This window comes from Petromyzon marinus, chromosome 29 (assembly GCF_048934315.1).
Source record: "Petromyzon marinus isolate PM22_M1 ecotype Great Lakes invasive population chromosome 29, UKy_Petmar_22M1.pri1.0, whole genome shotgun sequence".
Lineage (NCBI taxonomy): Eukaryota > Metazoa > Chordata > Hyperoartia > Petromyzontiformes > Petromyzontidae > Petromyzon > Petromyzon marinus.
Window position 1 is genome coordinate 6,718,103 of NC_133695.1, and position 18,870 is coordinate 6,736,972.

The following is an 18,870-nucleotide window of genomic DNA, read 5'->3' on the forward strand; positions in this document are numbered from 1 at the left end:
CCTGCGGTTTTCCCCTCCACATTTAGAGTCAACATCACGCGTTTGGAGTATTCGACTGCTATACATTTCCAGCTGATAAGCCACTTCGTCGTGTTATCATTTGTGATGACCAGGTCCCTTCTAAAAAAACGAGCGAGATAGCTCAGTTGGACCTCACCTCGTAAAATATAAAATAAAAATAGTTTCCCTTGTTCTCTCAGACTGGTTGGGTAATGGAACAGCGTCTCGGATAAGTTAAAGGAACCATTTGTGAGATTTTTTTTGTTTACGTTTGAAGAAAAATGAAAATTTTAATCTTTATTTTTAATCTTGTTGTTTTGTTTGTACGGCTGATGTAGAGCCAGAGCGACGACTTCACATTCAAGTGGTCAAGCCCAGACAACCGATGCAGGAGCAGTGGAGTTATATCGCTGTGACGTCTCCTTTGTATTTGTTGATCTGGTATTATTTTTTTAACTAGTTCATGAAGCCTGTCTTCGCCAGGCCAAAAGTTTTCAATAAATATAATAATTAACTTGTTATGATTTTTTTTTTACAATTTTTACGTACGAACAGACACTATCGACTATACTCCAAAAGAGTTGTATTTTCCCGCAAAAAAAACCACAAACATTTTTGACTTGATTCAACTTCTTATATTTAAAAACGTACCCAACGAAAATCGCTCGATTTAAAGATTCCGTTCTTATTTTTTATTAAAAAGAACCAAATATAATTAACTTAATACTCTGAGGGGAAACTCCTATCTTTTACTGTTTTCGAATTATTCAGATTTGAACATCATAAAATACGTATATTTGTTTTGTTAAAAACCGCTTTAATCCGAAATATCTCAAAAACAATACAAGATCGAACAATGGTTCTCGCTTTAATTTTATTTGCTGTTTAACACTGTCAAACGAAAAATACCCGCAATATAATATTTTGAACGGCTTCTGAATGACACGCACAAACATATTCTTAGTTTTTTCGGTAAAGTCACGTTGAAGAGAAACAACAAAATAATAAAATATATATAAAACAATAAAAAATTCTCACGACGTTTCGACCATAACTCAAACGGTCGTCTTCAGGTGTGTTGGTTCGCATAAATTTATTTTTAAACGGCGCATTTATTTATTTGTAAAAAACGTTAGCGCCACGCGCAACGATTTGGCAGTTTACCCAGGACTAGTCCATCTATATTCTGAAAAGAGGAGGGGGGAGACGAAATTTTTTTTTTTTATAATGTATGCTGTCTGCGCCGTTTAAAAATAAATTTATGCGAACCAACACACCTGAAGACGACCGTTTGAGTTATGGTCGAAACGTCGTGAGAATTTTTTATTGTTTTATATATTTTATTATTTTGTTGTTTCTCTTCAACGTGACTTTACCGAAAAAACTAAGAATATGAATTACTGCAGTCACGAAAGCTTTAAATCAAAACGCACAAACATGTTCATGGGGCACTTAAAATCGAGATGTGGGGGTCTTCAAATGAAAAATCTGGGACCTTCAGATGTTCCCTGTTGTTCGCGTCCTAAAATCTACCTATGTACAAAATTGAAGATTTATATCTTGTCGGGAAGTACACTAGAGTGTTTTGAGACGTGTAGATGAAGGTATTTATATATAGAGAAGCTGGTTTGTGCTGTTGTAGTTGTTTGATTCTTAAATGTGTTATCGTTAGTTTTTAATGTTTGTCTCGGGCTAGCTTTTTTATCCACTCTTGACAAGCTGGCTCAACATTTTAATAAACGATATTAATTTCTCCCCCCTCCCGTCTCTTTCTATAATCTAACTCCATGCATTACTGAATCTCCCAATAACTTTCCGCACGTTCTCAGTGTTTTTTTTTTGTTTTCTCTCTCGCGTTCCATTTCATCCGTCGGCGTCCACGTGCGCGCTCCTCACGCGTCGCAGCAGGCAATGAAAGCGCCCATCATTAAATCTCAATCGACATCAACTCGAACGCGTCGCAACAACGATGAGCCCGTTACGCGGACAGCCCGTGGAATCGCGTGGCGAGCCCATGATACCGGCGATACTTAACCTTAACTGCGGCCCTGCACTCCCATTGATTCTCAATCGCTAAAAATATATATGTATAACGTTAATAGATACGTAGGTGTTATGAAACAAAGTAGTTGTACTTTACGTGTCCGTGCTTAATTTGTGTGTTCGATGATTATAGACCTAAAAAAAAATCTGCTCGTGTCTCGCTCCCCTAGAAAGATCATCACGCACCCCATGTAAAGAACCACTGCATTACACTGATTGCTCCCGCTTTGGGAAGCTAAGCAGGTCCCGAGCCTGTTTAATGCAGGGTTCCATCGCTCTCCGCGGACTCGGCTCGGTGCGATGTCGCGCCGCACACGCGGCTAACCTGTTGTGTATACCGAAACATCGCGACAGAGCATGCGGTTTGAATTCACTCAGATGCGGCTACGGCGTCAGACGTGGGGCAACAGTGTGTGTGTGTGTGTACTGTGTGTGTACTGTGTGCACTGTGTGTGTGTATACTTTGTGTGTACTCTGTGTATTGTGTGTGTATTGTGTGCGCTACTCTGAATGCAGCTGTCTCGCACACAGAGATTCACACAGAGATACACAACACTGTGTGTGTACTGTGTGTATACTGTATGTGTGTACTGTATGTGTGTACTGTGTGTTACTGTTTTCACTACTTGTCAGACAGCTGTCTCCTCTTGCCGTTTCGCTATGCGCGTCGTTTTCTTTTTTTTTTTACGCATCTACTACTACCACCGCCGCATAGAGCGAGAGAACTCTGTACTCGGATGAGTAACCCCCCCCCCCCACCTCCAGGCGCGATGTGTCACGTTCCCACGTGTACTTGTGTGCCTATCTGCTATTCTCCAGTGTAAACTAATTAAACAGTTAAGCACCGGCGGGCATATGCTAATGGGTTGATTGATTGGTCGGTTGATTGATTGATTGATGGAGGGTGAAAATCTGCTATGCGGGAGGTCGGTCCCACTGGGGGAATGAAGGGTGGAGAGTTTTTAAACTGCGAGGGTTGACACTCATCCCCCATCGCCCCCCCCCCCCCCCATCGCCCTCGCCCCCCCTCCACCCCCCGTGCCCCCACCCGGGGGCATTCCAATCGACTAAATCTCTTGATCATCATCCTCCCCCCTCGTTCCAAACGCCCCCTCCCCCAAGACACATACCGTCCACATCCCTGCACCCACACCAGCTAAGCCAGTAACACCACCTACCCACCCAGTCAACCACCTACCCACCCAATCATCCACCTACCAATCCACCAACCCACCCAGTCACTCACCTATCAATCAACCCACCAAACGAGTGAACCATCTACCCATCCACCTATCCATCCATCTAGTAAACCATCTGCTCACCTAACCACCTGCCCAGTCACACACCCAATTACTCATCCACCCAGTATCGCTGCCACCCAGTCACGCACCTACCCGCCCAGTTACTCGCCCAGTCAACCACTCACCAACCCAGGCAGTCACCCACTTAGCCACCCAGGCAGTCACCCACTTAGCCACCCAGCCAGTCACCTATCCTTTCTCCCACCCACCCAGCCACGCACCGATGACCCTACCTCCCACCTACCCACCCACGCATCCACCTATTTCCCAGGAGGTACTGGTTCACATTAGAACCGTTGCCGCTCCGTGAACTTTAACCTTGCATCACCCTGCCGCTCAGCTCCCTACCCGGGTTCGACTCATGATTGCTCTGTCGCTGCTTTACTGCATGGGTGGGAAGCTTCCAACCCCTCACCCACGTCACCCTCCACCCACATCTCACCCCTCCCGGGTCTCCCTCCTCCCAGCTCCTCCGTTCCCTCCTCTCCAGGTCTCCCTTCTGGGCAGGCCTCGCTTCATGAGAACATCGCCGCCTCTTTATCATCAGCAACATCACATCAGCTGCGGTAAGAACAACTGATGTTTAATCAACATCATCATAATTATTATCAACATCAGCGGTAAGAGCAGCACACGTAGAAGCAGCATCATCATCAGTCTTCGCAGCAGCTGTAACATCACCATCAGCAGTAGCAGCAGCACCTTTAACATGCGGACTCTTGAACTGTACAGGCACCACAGGAATTCACTCCGCTCACCACGAGGACGCGTGAGAATGCGACGCAGACTATTACCATCACCATCCTCGCCATGGCCAGTGTCACCACCACCACTCGTTAACCTATTCTTTGGGTCTTTCGGTAAAGTCACGTAGATAGGTTCAAAGAAAATAACAAAAAAATAACGAAAAACTACGACGTTTCGATCGCAACACAAGTGACCGTCATCCTCTGTTTTTCTTCCCGATGACGATCGCTTGTGTTGCGATCGAAACGTCGTAGTTTTTTTGTTATTTTTAAGTTATTGTCTTTGAACCTATCTACGTGACTTTACCGAAAGACCCAAAGAATTTGAATTCATGCAGTCACGAAAGCTTTAAGTCAAAACTCCTTACCCTCCTCACTATCATCATCATCATCACTATCATCATCACCAATGGCGGAGCCAGGATTTTCAGGTAGGGGGGGGGCAACCCCTCCAGCAATGAAAAATGATAGAGGAGTTGTTAGTAAGGACTTGTCCCTTGCTGTTTATTAGACGCGTGTGCGGCGATGGCGCAGCCATCGATCGAGGGTCGAATTCGAACCGCGTTGTGTGATCGGCATCGCGCTCACTGAAGGTGTTGATGCCTTCAGGGAAGTCGTGTACTGTATACGCAACTGCGCACAATTCTGTGAGTCACTTATAGCTGCTTTGCCGTTAATTATTGCCAATTGTGGACTCAGACTATTGTCCTATCATCTCATAGAGTCCCTGGCACATAATAATATGCTACACAGTGGCAGTGGGGGTCGCAAAATGCCGAATTATTACGAATAAATCCCAATGATTCGATCGAAATTAGGGATTTCGATCGGGTCATTGGGGGGGGCACGTGCCACCCCCCCCCCCCCCCCCCACTGGCTCCGCCAGTGATCATCACCGCCACCTTCACCACCATCACCCCCTGGGCTCGCTCTCAATCCACGCCGCCTCCGATTGTTTTGGAATTGCTGAGCCCTCTCGCCGCTCTCCACGGAATGTGGAGCTTAGTCGCTGCTACTGTTACTGCTGCTACTGTTACTGCTGCTACTGCTGCTACTACTGTTACTGCTGCTACTCGTACTACTTCTGATACTCCTCGTAATACTTCTGATACTGCTGCTGCTGCTACTGCTCAAACTACTGCTGCTACTACTACTGTTGATACTGATACTGCTGCTGCTACTCATACTGCAGCTCCGACTCGTACTAATGCTGCTACGGAGTTTACCAGTGCCGCTGCTGCTGATAGGTGGTACACTCCTGACACTGCTGTTGCTACCAATGCTGTCGCTACCGATGTAACTGCTGCTGCTGCTGTTACCGCTGGCACCGCCTCCGACTTGTAACCACGACTTGCTGCTACTACTGCCGCTGCTCTTGCTGCTGTTTTCTATAGCTGCCACTACTGTTGCTACTACGACTGCTGCTGTTGCTACTGGTGTTGCTACTACTACTACCGTTGCTAGTGCTGTTGCTCGTCTTACTCCGCTGCTGCTGTTGTTACTGACATTGCAGGCGCCGCTGTCGCTAGCACCACTGCTGTTGCTAATCCTGCTGCTGTTGCTGTACTGTTTGTACAACTGCTGGTAGCATCGTCACTGCTGCTGCTGCTGCAAGGGAAGTGTCTGCGGTGATTCTCACACTGACTCGGACGGCAGGAACCTGGGGCAGAGGGAGGCAGGTGAGTCCAGACGACAAGGAACCACGTCACACACACACACACGCAACACTCTATGGTGAAGTATATTTTGCTCGACACACGATTTCGTGATGATGATGATGCTGCTGCTGCTGTGTTGGCACAGCAAGTCAACAGGTTCGTCAATAACACCGTGGCCTTAAATAGAACAATAAATACTGTCTATAATAGGCGAAGTTTCGGGCAAAGAGAGGCAGCTCCGCGTCGGTTTGGACCGATGCCCTCGCCACTGGCCCACCCGAGCCGTGGCCGGGAATTGAACTCATATCGGGGGAAATGTAATTCCAGCGCCTTCAGGCACAACGCGTTACACGCCGTACAGTGGCGCATTTGATTTGTTTACAGCAAAACAAAAAAAAACAACAACTGGGAGCCGGTTCTTGTTTTCGGGGTCTCATCGGCATATTTGCAGGCCTCGTCAACAACGTGTGGGCTGGAGGTTTACAGGCGTTGCTCTTGTTGATCAGACGGACCCAGAACCGGTTTAGAGGGTTCCTGACTTCAAAACGCGTTGCTCGTGGCGAACGTCGGTCCGGAAAGCCAAAATAGGTCGATGGGCTTTAATTTGTACTCGAACAATAATTACTTTGTATGTAGATGTACGTGGCGGCGGAGTGCTGTTTATACGTGGTTACGACCTGCGACGCTCCACAGTAGAGCATGCATTGTGTTGTGTACCACACGCCTATGTTGTTATGATGTAACAGTGCTCGCCGAGCTGCATTGGCTCCCCGGTTGGCAGACGAACACATTAAAAGCTCGCGCTCATTACGCACAACAAAGTGCTTGCCACAAATGAACCACAATACCTCGCTGATCTCGGCATGGAGCATAAACGACGACACGAACTTCGCTCATCCTCGCGGCTGCTTCGGGCTTTTTGGCGAACAAAGGCGGTGGTCACCGCATCGCGCGGCACTTTCTGGTGCGCTTCTGCGACCGTCTGGAACGCTCTCTTCCTGCCGTTATTAGGACGCCACTGGAGCTATGCACTTTAAGTCATCTAGATTGACAAACAAGTGTTCTGCACTTGCTTTAGGAGTCGATGAATTATGCAAACACTTAGACAGCTAGATTGAAAACTCTTCATTAGGTTTGCTTTTTGCATTTAGTGTGTTGTCCTTACCCCGCACCTCCGATGAGCACGGTTGCCTACGTACGGTGCGAAAGAAGGTCAACATACATACATACTTGATGGTGGCGATGTTCAAGATGCGGAAAACTGGAACGCTCTTCCTTCCGATATGAGGAAGCCATTGGAGCCATGCACTTTCACTTTTCATTCGTCTAGACTGAAAATTAATGTATTTAGGACGGCTTTTTGCGTTCAGTTTGTTGTCATTCCCCCGCACCTCCGATAAGCACTGTTGGCTACATACGGTGCGAAAGAAGTTCAACGGAAATACAGGGTGCTTCAAAAACATGTTAACACTTACATGGGACTATCGTTTTTAATGGAAAAAACGGACAATGCACTGCGTAACACGATAACAAATGTATGTTAGTCGCTTCAAAAAGTCAAAGAGTCTCCCACTTGTTCGCCATCGTCGTCCACGAGCGCCTGGAATCTTCTCCAGGTGATCTCCAGAGCCTGGAGGCAGCGGCACATGTCACGTGGTTATTGTTGCAACATTCTCAGAAGTGTTCACATTGGTTTTGAAACACCCTGTGTACATACGTACGTACAGACCCTTTTGGCGCCGTAGACTGTGGAGCGAGCGAGCGGAGTAACGCGCCGACCGTGTAGGCACCACGAGCGCGTCACTACACCATTGGAATCTTGAACTTCTTTAGTTATTCTCTCGTATGGCTGCTGGAGTAGGTGCAGAGTAACAACTGTCCCCCACACACCCAGGTGGCTCGAGCTTAGACAGTCGCGCTAGGAGCAGCGGAGTCTATCGCTGGAACTAAACATTACTAAACGCGTCCGTCGATATCACAGGAAATGTATATAATCGGCGACGTTTCGGGCAATGGCCCTTCTTCATTGAGCCATGAAGAAGTGTAATTACCATTGCCCTCTACGCCGCATATATATTTAGTTTCGCCTTTTAAAGCACCACACAGAGAGGTATTATTGACAAATGCGTTGAGTTGTTTTGTTGGTTAAATGTGCTTGTATGTATGTTGAAATGATCTCGTACCGTGTTAATCGGAGGTGCGGGGGGAAGGAGAACAAACGCAACACAAAAAAAACAGTTCTCAAGAAATTAGTTTTCAATCGAGACGATTTAAAAGTGCACAGCTCCAGTGCACCGCCGCCAACGCAGCAGCATCATCAAGGAAAAGTAGTTACATTTGAAAATTCGATAACCAACATCAGCAGCAGCAACGGCGGCGGTCATGTTCAATCCACCGCTGGATGAAGGCCTGCCCAAGCCGCCGCTGCCATGAACAACGATCCGCCCGGCGCCTGCAGCACGAACTGCTTTGGTCGTCGCTCTCTCGGACGCGTCCCATGCCCTTGGACTGCCGCTCCGTTATCACTCTCGACCATCGGCCCGCTATCCCTTCAGAAGTCCAGAAGAAGTTGCACTTTCCGAGCAAAGCCCGCTGAGCTAAGAAGCTTATTTTTTTGTTTCAAGGCTGACTCGGCCTTCCAGTGACAATTTCGATTTAAAGCTTTCGTGACTGCAGGGATTCATCTTCTTGGTTCTTTCGGTAAAGTCACGTAGAAGGGAAATAATAAAAGAATAAAAATAAAACGTAATATTTTATTTTGTTTTATTTTAAAACATCTTTTATTTTATTATGTTTTATTTTTATTATTTTATTATGTCCCTTCTACGTGACTTTACCGAAAGAACCAGGAAGATGGATGAAACAATATAACAAATTTTTTTCAATGTTTCTCACTCCGTAAAACCCCCCTATATATAAGTAATTTAGTTCCTTCATAAATCTTTTGTTTCTCCATCTAAAAGTGAATTTCTGAATCGCGTGTCGTAGCATTAGCGAGTGAATTACCGCCAAGCGATGCCACAACTAACAAGTGAGCAAAGATGCGTGGAGAGAACGCACGCTCGGAATTATTACTTAAAGAGAGAAGGAGGCGCAAATACACACACACACCTAGATATAATACACAACAGACGGCGATTTGGCTCTGCTCTGAAGTAGGACCATGGCGCGAATCGTCGGCCTGCGATAACTTGTCTTTGCCAATGTAAATGTAGCGAGATGTCTGACTTGCGCTCCTATCGTGAAGACAGTCTATACATACAGTATATAATGCGCGACAGTATGGTATGTGTACATGTGTGTATGTTATAGTATCACACGTACACATACGTGTGGTTATACCTGGAAAAGTACATCAATCGTTGAATGTGCCCATTCGCTGCTGAAGGCCCTGGCCCCGCTGCGTCGGTATTGGGTGTTATTTGACCATACTTCACCATGCTGATCAGTGCGGGTTGGGATCTGTAGAATGACTGACATGTCAACATGATTTAATATTCAATGTGTCCTTCTTTAAGTGAAAAAAACATTAAGTTTGTATAGTTTTTATTCCAATATATTACATAAGTACATAAATCTATTGTTGTCACCATATCGGCTGACGTATATTACGTGTGAATTAATATGGTTATATTTGGGGTTTGAACCACATACAAATTAGCGCGCGTGTGAACAGCATCAAGGCAAAGTGTTGCTGAAACACGTGTGAACAGCATCAAGGCACAGTGTTGCTGAAACACAATTTTTATAGAGCGAGCCAGGCCGCCCGAGTTCGCGTCCCTGCCGTGGGTAACGCCATGCAGTGGGGCGTGAGTGCTGACCCACTCCTCTTCCTCCTGCTCGCGTTCTTCCGCCAAAACTTCATAAAGCCGAAATGACCAGCGTGGTGAAGAATGGTCAAGCAACCACCCACCCCGCTCCCCTCCGAAAGACCGACAGGACGCGGGAGAGAGAGGCCTTCATCCAGCATTGGATTGCCACGGCAGTAACATGATATTATTATTGTTGTGTAATGTATTTGTCTCCACGAAAGTACTGGCCCAAGGTTACCCTTGGAAATGGGGCTATCCTGGTCTCTAGAGTCCTCAACTGCTTAAACAAAATTCACTAACATGTAGTTAATAACTTCACACTTTTCATAATGATTCAAAAGTTTATCAACTGCAATCTTACTAAATAAGTTTACGAAATATCTACTCGAAAATACATGTACGTTTATGAAGCAACGCAGTACATACCACCGTGTAAGCACACATTTATCAATTTTGTGTATTTAAATTTAGACTTGTTTTTATTATGCCGCTTGTTTACTCAGAACAAAGCCTCCCTGAGTCTCAAGACTTTTTCGGGAGTGTCCTGCCGAGTTTTTGAAGTCGAGTTGCGATTCTGCTGCTGCCGTGTGTGATCCCAGCCTAGTAATTTACGGGGAATTTAGCAGCATTTGGATGTGTGGCCAATACCAGTTAGATTGTGTGTCTTCCCGGAGTATATATGACGGCATGTAGACATTCTTTCGCACCGTACGTAGCCTACCGTGCTAATTGGAGGTGCGTAATGATGGCAATGGTGGTAATGATGGCGGTGGTGGTAACGGTATCTGTGAGGAGGTGGAATATACAATGTGTGTTTGTGTCCTTGTGTGCGAGTGTCGCTGCGTGTGTTGACGTTTGTGTCTGTGTTTTTGCATCTTTGTCTTTGGGGAGCGGTGGCGCAGCAGTTAACCCACTGCGCTACGAACGTCGATTCCCGCTCACGGCCAACATCAGTGCCGATGTACCTGATGCGGTGTGCATAAAACATCAGCACTGGGGAGACAAAGGCGACCGTGCGTGGTGCTGGCCACCCACCCCCTCATAGGTGCGTCGTGCTGACCTTAGCAAACTAAAAGTAAACTATTTTATTTTATTTTACCAGGTAAAGCCCGCTGAGCTATTCGCTATTATTAGAGGCGACCTGGCCACCTATGATAGCTGAATTATGTGGCTGATCATCATGTGGCTTATCATCATGTGGTAATGCACAGTAGCTAAATACTCTAAACGCGTGTTTCTCTAAATGTGGAGAGAAACACCGGAGGAACCGGAGAAAAATCCACGCGACCACAGGGAGAGAGAAGACGCAAACTCTAAATCGACCCACGACGTCCTGCATACCAGGCGAGGTAGTTAGCATCTCGCTACAAAGGCGGCCGGGGTAGTCTTGGTCACCCCCCTACAAAGGCGGCCGGGGTAGTCTTGGTCACCCCCCTCGTTTGCCGTGCCGGCGTCCATACGTACTACTCGCTAAGAGCATTTGCCCCATCAGTTAAGTCCATACAGGGGATATATTTGTATTTGTACGGAATTCATGTGCGTGTGTTATCGGAGCAGTGGCGTTGTGGTTCGCACACTGCCACTACGAATCCGGCGACCAGAGTTCGCTTCCCGCTCACGGCCAACACCTGTGCCTACCTGCTGCACCGCGTAACCATTTGGCATTCTCTCTTCCCCAAGCTCCGTGATACCCTCTAGGTAATTCAAGAAATGCGTTTGCACTTTCTATCGAGTACAACTTTGACAGTGCCGTTTGTGGCTGGCCGCTTGACGTTTATTGGGCACTTGGGGCGTGCGTTCGGCAACTGTGTTAAACAACTAACACGTTACGATAGTTAATCTACGTTACATGAAGGGTGTTGTGTGTGCGTTTATAATTGTGTTTATTTAACCTAAGCAATTAGTTTAAGTGGGAGGGGGAGGGTGGAGGGGGGCTTCCCCCCCCCACTCCCGCTCCCCCGGCGAGGTGAAGATTGTGGCCACCTCATCCCCTCCCCTACCCCCTTCCTCACCACTACCCCTGCCGCAACCGCCCCCTCTCCTCCCCCCCCCCCCCCCCCCGGGTCTCAGTTAAGCCATCAAAACGCTTAATTGCGGCCATAAAAGCGTCGCTAATTGGGTATAAGCGCCCAGCACGAGTCTCGCGGTGATGGTGGCGATGATGACGATCCCTTTCTCTTAACGGCGATCAAAGTCACTCAACGATTGGCGCAGCCCCTCCCCTCTCTCCCCCCACAGCATCCCCCACACAGCAGCCCCCACCCTTGCAGATCCCATCCCTCTGCAGCCCCAACCCTCGCGCAGACCACCACCATCGCCCCCCCCCCACCTTCTCCCGACGACCCTCACAGATCACACCCCCCGCAGGCCCCAACCGCTCAATCTCACCCCCCGCAGACTCCCCCTCCCCCCCATTCTCACCCCCCCTAACTCCTCGTAGCCCCCACCCCCTTATCCCCCATCTCCTTGACCCCCTCCTCTTTTCCGTAGCCCCCACCTTCGAAAACGGCACCCCCCCCCCATCCCCCAAATCCCCCCAGCCCCCCTCTTCCTCCTCCTCAAAACCAATCTCTCCGCAATTCGCACATCGCGGCAGATGTAGCCAGCAGATGTAATTTAATAACGGGCCGCGGCCAGGTCCGCGTTGACTCGTAATTGCGAGGGTGTACTGGTCCCTGTCATGTGACCGTGGAGTTGCTGTCTCCCGGACGGCCAGCGGCTGCGAGTGCTGCACGATAGGAGATTCGACATCGCTGGTGGGGGTCGTGGTGGAGAAATTGAAGCGAGAAAGACAATCCGCAGAACGGGTGATTTTCTTTACCATATCTGTCCGTCCACATAGCCAACAAAGAAATGCAACCATTTACAAATACTGCACCAGTCGGTTTTTTTGGGGGGTTTTACAACATCCCATCAGCCACGCGGCCGACTTCTGGAAGTGCATCATTTCAGCAGCATTGGGGTCAACGCGAGCAAATCTCTGGACCCGTTGTTGACATTCGCTGTCTCATGGCCAGAGTCGAGCCCAGTGTGGACAACAAAGCGTGCGTGTGACTTGTCAGGACGATTGAAACGAGTTCGAACATTTGCAAATGTGTCCTCTTAGCGCTGGGTTTGTCGACAGAGTTTAGGGGAACCATTTCATGGATGCGGCCAGATTTCTCCGAGGGGTGAGTCCCCAATAGCCACACACCTCTAAAACTCAAGTTTATTTCTCATCTGATCGTTCCAGTGATTTCCCCCCCCCCACCCCCACGTTACACACAGACGGACAGGGCGAATGAAATATAACGCTTTCAACCTCAGTCGGACACCACAATAAGTAATATATTTCGAAACGCCTGTTGGAAGAATTAAGTTACGTTCGTCGGAACAATTTTAATGTTTTAATTTAATTACGTTAAATACCAGCAACACTACAATGACGTCACTGCGGCGTTAATCACTTCTGAAAAGGCACTGCGGGTGACGTCACTAAAGCGCTCCTGACTAACTTGAAGATCAATTCTCCTCTTGACATCAGCGAAGGTTGTAGCTTCCAGATATGAGCCGTGGAACTCCCCCCCCCCCACTTACCCCGCCAGCCGTCCGTGTTGTCGACTCACTGACCCAGGTTCAATTGCAGCCTCCAGATCCTCCCTCTCTCTTCTCCTCGGCCTGCCACTGACTGCCGCTCTGGCACAGACTCGCACAGAGACGCGCAGACTCACAATAAGAACCACAGAGAACCATACATAGACTCGCACGTCACGTAGAGGCCCGTAGATTTACAGAGAGAGGGCCATGAATTTGTCGTAAATAATTTGTTGTTTTTGCTCGAGTTTGTTTGCGTATTCCGTCCACCATGCATTGCCCTGTAACTGCCAGACTCCATGCTCTCATCACTGCCATGGACTGTCCACTTCTGGGTGAAGACGTATTCAACTTGCGTGTGTCCTCTAATCCACGTGTTTCCCCTTCTCGCCCCGTCTCTCAATGCGATCGCGAGCTCGCGCCCAAATTCCATATCCTGGGTACAATGTCCCTTGTGTCTGATCCAGACGTGATCGCGGATCATTGCGTGAGACGGGGGTCAGTCCACTGCTGGGTAAAGGTTTCTCACGGCCGTGTGCGTGGTGAGTCTGGGGGGTGCGTGGTGAGTCGAAGGTGGTGTACGTGGTGAGTCAGGGGTGTGAGTGGGGGGGGGGGGGGGGTGCGTGGTGAGTCGAGGGGGGGGGTGAGTCGAGGGGGGTGCGTGGCGAGTCGAGGGGGGGAGGAGCCCCGTGCCTACCCCGTGCCACTCTCCCCAGGGATCTCTGGGACATATGGCCGCACTGATTGTTCATTTTCTAACTGGAGCAGTAATTAACGTAATGAAGGGAGAGGGCGGGTGGTGAGGGTGGGGGTCGGGGTGAGGGCAGGGGTAGCGGTGGGGAGGGGTGGTAATGAGTCGTGGGGATAAGCGGTGGGGTCCCCCTTGTTACCCCCCTTGTTACCCCCCTTGTTACCCCCCTTGTTACCCCCCTTGTTACCCCCCCCTTGTTACCCCCCCTTGTTACCCCCCCTTGTTACCCCCCCCTTGTTACCCCCCCTTGTTACCCCCCCTTGTTACCCCCCCTTGTTACCCCCCCTTGTTACCCCCCCTTGTTACCCCCCCTTGTTACCCCCCCTTGTTACCCCCCCTTGTTACCCCCCCCTTGTTAACCCCCCCTTGTTAACCCCCCTTGTTACCCCCCCCTTGTTACCCCCCCTTGTTACCCCCCCTTGTTACCCCCCCCCTTGTTACCCCCCCCTTGTTACCCCCCCTTGTTACCCCCCCCTTGTTACCCCCCCTTGTTACCCCCCCTTGTTACCCCCCCTTGTTACCCCCCCTTGTTACCCCCCCTTGTTACCCCCCCTTGTTACCCCCCCTTTGTTACCCCCCCTTGTTACCCCCCCTTGTTACCCCCCCTTGTTACCCCCCCCCCCTTGTTACTCCCCCTTGTTACCCCCCATTGTTACCCCCCTTGTTTACCCCCCCCTTGTTTACCCCCCCTTGTTACCCCCCCTTGTTACCCCCCCTTTGTTACCCCTTTGCCTCTCTGACCGCCCCCAACGCCACCCTCCACTGCCCCCCACCGTTCCCAATTCCCCCCCCCCCCGCTCGCCACGCGCTCCCAATTAGCGGGCCGCGTGCCCCCTTTTGGCTTATCTAATTAATTTATCAAAAAAACATCGCGTTTAATTAATGCCTTGTCGCGTCAGCCAGGCTGGTCCCTAATTGCGAACGTGGTAGGTGGGGGGGTGGAGGTGACTTGGTGTGGTTGGTGGTGGTGGTGATGAGCGCTACAAAGACAAAGATCCCCCGGATAGACATCACGGGCGGTTGGGGCAAGTGCTGTTAGCGAGCACCTATGAAGGCTCGGCACGGTAGACGAGGGCGTGGGTGGCGAGCCCCACGCCCGGCCGCCTTTGTCTCCCCAGTGGCGATGTTTACACACCGCACCAGGTACTCATTTAAGGCTGAGTTAACCTAGGGGAGGTCCAGGACCGGTTCAGTTAATCGTCATAGATGTTGGTCGTGAGCGGGAATCGAACTCGGATCGCCGGGTTCGTAGCGTAGCGCGCTAACCGTTACACCACCGCTCCCCACGACATAGCCACACGCAGACTTGTGAGCGCACACACCACACACAGGCGAAATATACACACGCACACACGCACACACACAGATACACACAAAGACAAAGATCCCCCGTATAGCCGTCACACATGTTTGGGGCAAGTGTTAGCGAGCACCTATCAAGGACGTCACGGCACACACACACACTAACACACATACATACAGACCCATGGAGACGCAACATAGACAAAGATTCCCCGAATAGCTCCAACATACTGTTGGGGCAAGTGCTGTTAGCGAGCACATATAAAGGCCGGAACGGTACACGCTCCCCACGACTCACACACACACACTGACACCCATACATACAGACACACCGACCCATATGAAGACACACACACATACACTAACACACATACATGCATACGCAGACCCATAGTGACACACACTGACACCCATACATACACACCGACCCATATAAACACACACACTGACACACACACAGACACTGACACACACACACGCCGCTATAAATCCGCGTTGACGCGCGCACGCGGCCTCACTTCACGTGACGCGCTCATCAGCCTGGGTCGCTGGGTGAGTGGAGTTTGCGAGTGCACATTGCAGCGTGTTCATTGATAGGAGATAACAACGCGACACACACACACACAGTCGGAGTCTTATGTTTGTATGTATGAACAGCACTTGCCCCAACAGTCTGTTAAAGCGATACGGGGGGAAAATCTTTGTATTTCGTGTCGTTTTATTTTATTACAAAGGAAAGCAATCGCCCACGAGTCTCGAGACTTGTATTTATTTCAGAAGGCTCCATGCGGTACTCGGGATGATGTGTGCGACCAATTCAACGTGGGGCCCGTGTCAGCCAGGGGGAGACGAGGTTTGCCTTTTGCCGTGCGCGTGCGTGCGTGCGTGGGGGGCGACGACGGAGCGCACTCAACTCTCCAAAACGTGCGGATCGAGTGGCCGTACTCGACGTGGATGTTTAGCGTCATCCAGCAGTGGACTGACGGACACAACAAGGACTGTTGCGCATACATATACACGCACACCCTAGCGCGTGTGTGCGTGTGCACGTGGGTATGTACGCAAATGTGTCTCTCGCTCTCTCAGTTACAAAAAATCCGTCTTTTCCGGATTATAAGACGCACCCCCCCCCCCTCCTCTGTATTTTAAAGCAAAAGTTGGGGGTGCGTCTTATAATCCGGTCGGTGTGTGTGTGCGCGCGCACGTGACCCGATGTATGTAACTTTATTGTGGGGTTCAGCGGTTAGCGCCACGCTGCGCTACGAACCGGGACAGCCGAGTTCGATTCCCGCTCACGACCAACACCGGTGACGAGTATCTGAACCGGTCCTGTGCCTCCCCTAGGTCGACTCAGCCTCAAATGAGTACCCGGTGCGGTGAGTAAACATCGCCACTGGGGAGACAAAGGCGGTCGGGCGTGGTGCTGGCCACCCACCCCGCTCGTGTGCCGTGCCGGCCCGCGTAGGTGCTCGCTCACAGCACTTGCCCCAACAGTCTGCGACAAGCTATACGGGGGATCTTTGTCTTTGTTACTTTATTGACACCGGACCCGCAAGTTTGGTTGCGAGTTGAAACTTTCCTGAGAATACGGACGCAGTCAGACTTTTATTTGTAACTATGATTTTTTTTTAAAGTTGTGTTTGTTTGCATTAACCTCTTTAATGTGCGATGGTACGACCGTGGTGTATATAGTCGCACGTGACGAGGTGCCCCCCTCGGCTGATACGCAGTGCGGCGATGAGGCTGGCGTTAGTGAGTAAGTGACAGCTGAGTCGTGACGACGGTGAATTTTGATGGCCGTGTCTATTACAATCAACTGGTTTTACCTTCGCGATAACATATATAAACAATCTCCAAACATTTCTCAATACAACACCGTTGGCTCTAAAAAGACATGTGCATATGATAGGCGACGTTTCGGGCAATGGCCCCTTTGTACAGCACGTCAAAAGCAATGTTGTTATTGACACGGAATGCGTTGAGGTTGTTGTTGTTGTTTGTGCCTTCACACCACTGCCAACGCAGCAGCATCGCCAGGTAAAGTTGTTAACTTCTGAGATTGCTTTAGCTTAGAAAATGTTTGATTCTAGATTTGAAGTTTTCGTGACTGCAATGATCCATACTCTTTGGTTCTTTCGGTAAAGTCACGTAGGTAAAAATAAAAAAAAACAAAGTTAATCAAATCACGACGTTTGAGGCAACACAAGCTTACGTCAACAGGTGTAACTAGCACAGCAAAAATTATGCTGTGCTAGTTATAGCTTGTGCTGCCTCCGAAACGTCGTGATTTTATTAACTTTATTTTCTATTTTTACCTATGTGACTTTACCGAAAGAACCAAAGAATATAATATGTTTGCTTTATTTAACCTCACGGAAAGGAATTAATCGACTCTTCCACCCGAGACATCCTTTATTTTGAAACTTAAACAACACGTGCGGATATACATAGTGTGTGTGTGTCCGTGTGTGGGAGCGATAGTGTAGCGGTTAGCGCGCTGCGCTATGAACCTGGCGACCCGGGTTCGATTCCTACTCACGGCCAACACCAGTGACGATTATCTCAACCGGTCCCGGGCCTCCCCTAGGTCGACTCAGCCTCAAAAGAGTACTTGGTGCGGTGTGTAAACATTGCCACTAGAAAGACAAAGGCGGTCGGGCGTGGTGCTGGCCACCCACCCTCTCGTGTACTGTTCCGGCCTTCATAGGTGCTCGCTAACAGCACTTGCCCCTACAGTCTGTTAAGGCTATATGGGGGATCTTTGTCTTTGTTGTGTGTATAATGTATTCCGCGCAACGAACCCGGCAAGAGTTCGATTCCCGCTCACGGTCCTGGACCTCCGACTATAGGTCGACTCAGCATCAAATGCGTACCTGGTGCGATGAGTAAACATCACCGCCACCCGGTGTGCCGTTCCGGCCTTTATAGGTGCTCGCTAACAGCACTTGCGCCAAAGGCCTGTTAAGGCTATCGGGTGGATCTTTGTCTTTGTGTTTAGTATGCACTGCACAGTTTATTTGTCGCATGTTACGTTCGTTTGGAGTGGTGGCGCAGCGGTTAGGGTCCTGCGCGACAAACCCCCGCGTTATATTCGAGTTCGATTCCCGCTCACGGCACCAGAGACGAATATCCGAACCGGTTCCTGGGCCTCTCTTTAGGTCGACTCGGCCACAAATGAGTACCCCTACCTGCTACGATGCGTAAAACCACATCATCAACCCGCTCCCTCGCTAACAGCACTTGCCCCAACAGTCTGTTAAAGGCTATACGTGGGATCTTGGTCTTTTTTTTTGTATATATGAGTGTATAAATTGTGTGTGTATGTATGCGTGTGCAAACATATGTATGTTTGTGTGCGACACGTTTATTTTCGTGTCAGTGTGCCATGTGTGTTTACGTGTGCAGCATGCGTGTTTGTACGCACGCGTTTATGTTACATATATGTACGTGTGCTTCCGTTCCAGCATGTTGCTTATATGATGTGTGTGTATATGCGTGTGTTTGTAATGTGTGTGTATATATGTGTGTGTGTGTATATATTGCTTCTCCTCCTAGAATCGTGATTATTTGTGTATACATTTGTGTCTGTATATGGATTCTGTGTGCATATACCGTATGCGGCTCTGTATGTACATATGTATATCGATATGTGATTGTTAGTATGTGTGAATGTGTCTATGTGAT

At 49.2% G+C, this 18,870-nt stretch overlaps 1 protein-coding gene across 4 annotated transcripts in view; it reads left to right on the forward strand.

Moving 5' to 3' along the window:
• Nucleotides 1-3,183: 3,183 nt before the first annotated feature.
• Nucleotides 3,184-18,870, forward strand: part of LOC116947280 (uncharacterized) — a 34,375-nt gene continuing 18,688 nt past the window's right edge. For 2 of the 4 annotated variants that reach the window (XM_032962817.2, XM_032962818.2), the window contains exons 1-2: nucleotides 3,184-3,910; nucleotides 5,679-5,769. The gene's annotated coding sequence lies outside the window, so the exon portion shown is untranslated. Of the gene's footprint in view, nucleotides 4,114-5,678; nucleotides 5,770-15,009; nucleotides 15,739-18,870 lie in introns of those variants that run through there. The other 2 variants (XM_076070513.1, XM_032962819.2) reach the window with 2 other exon arrangements.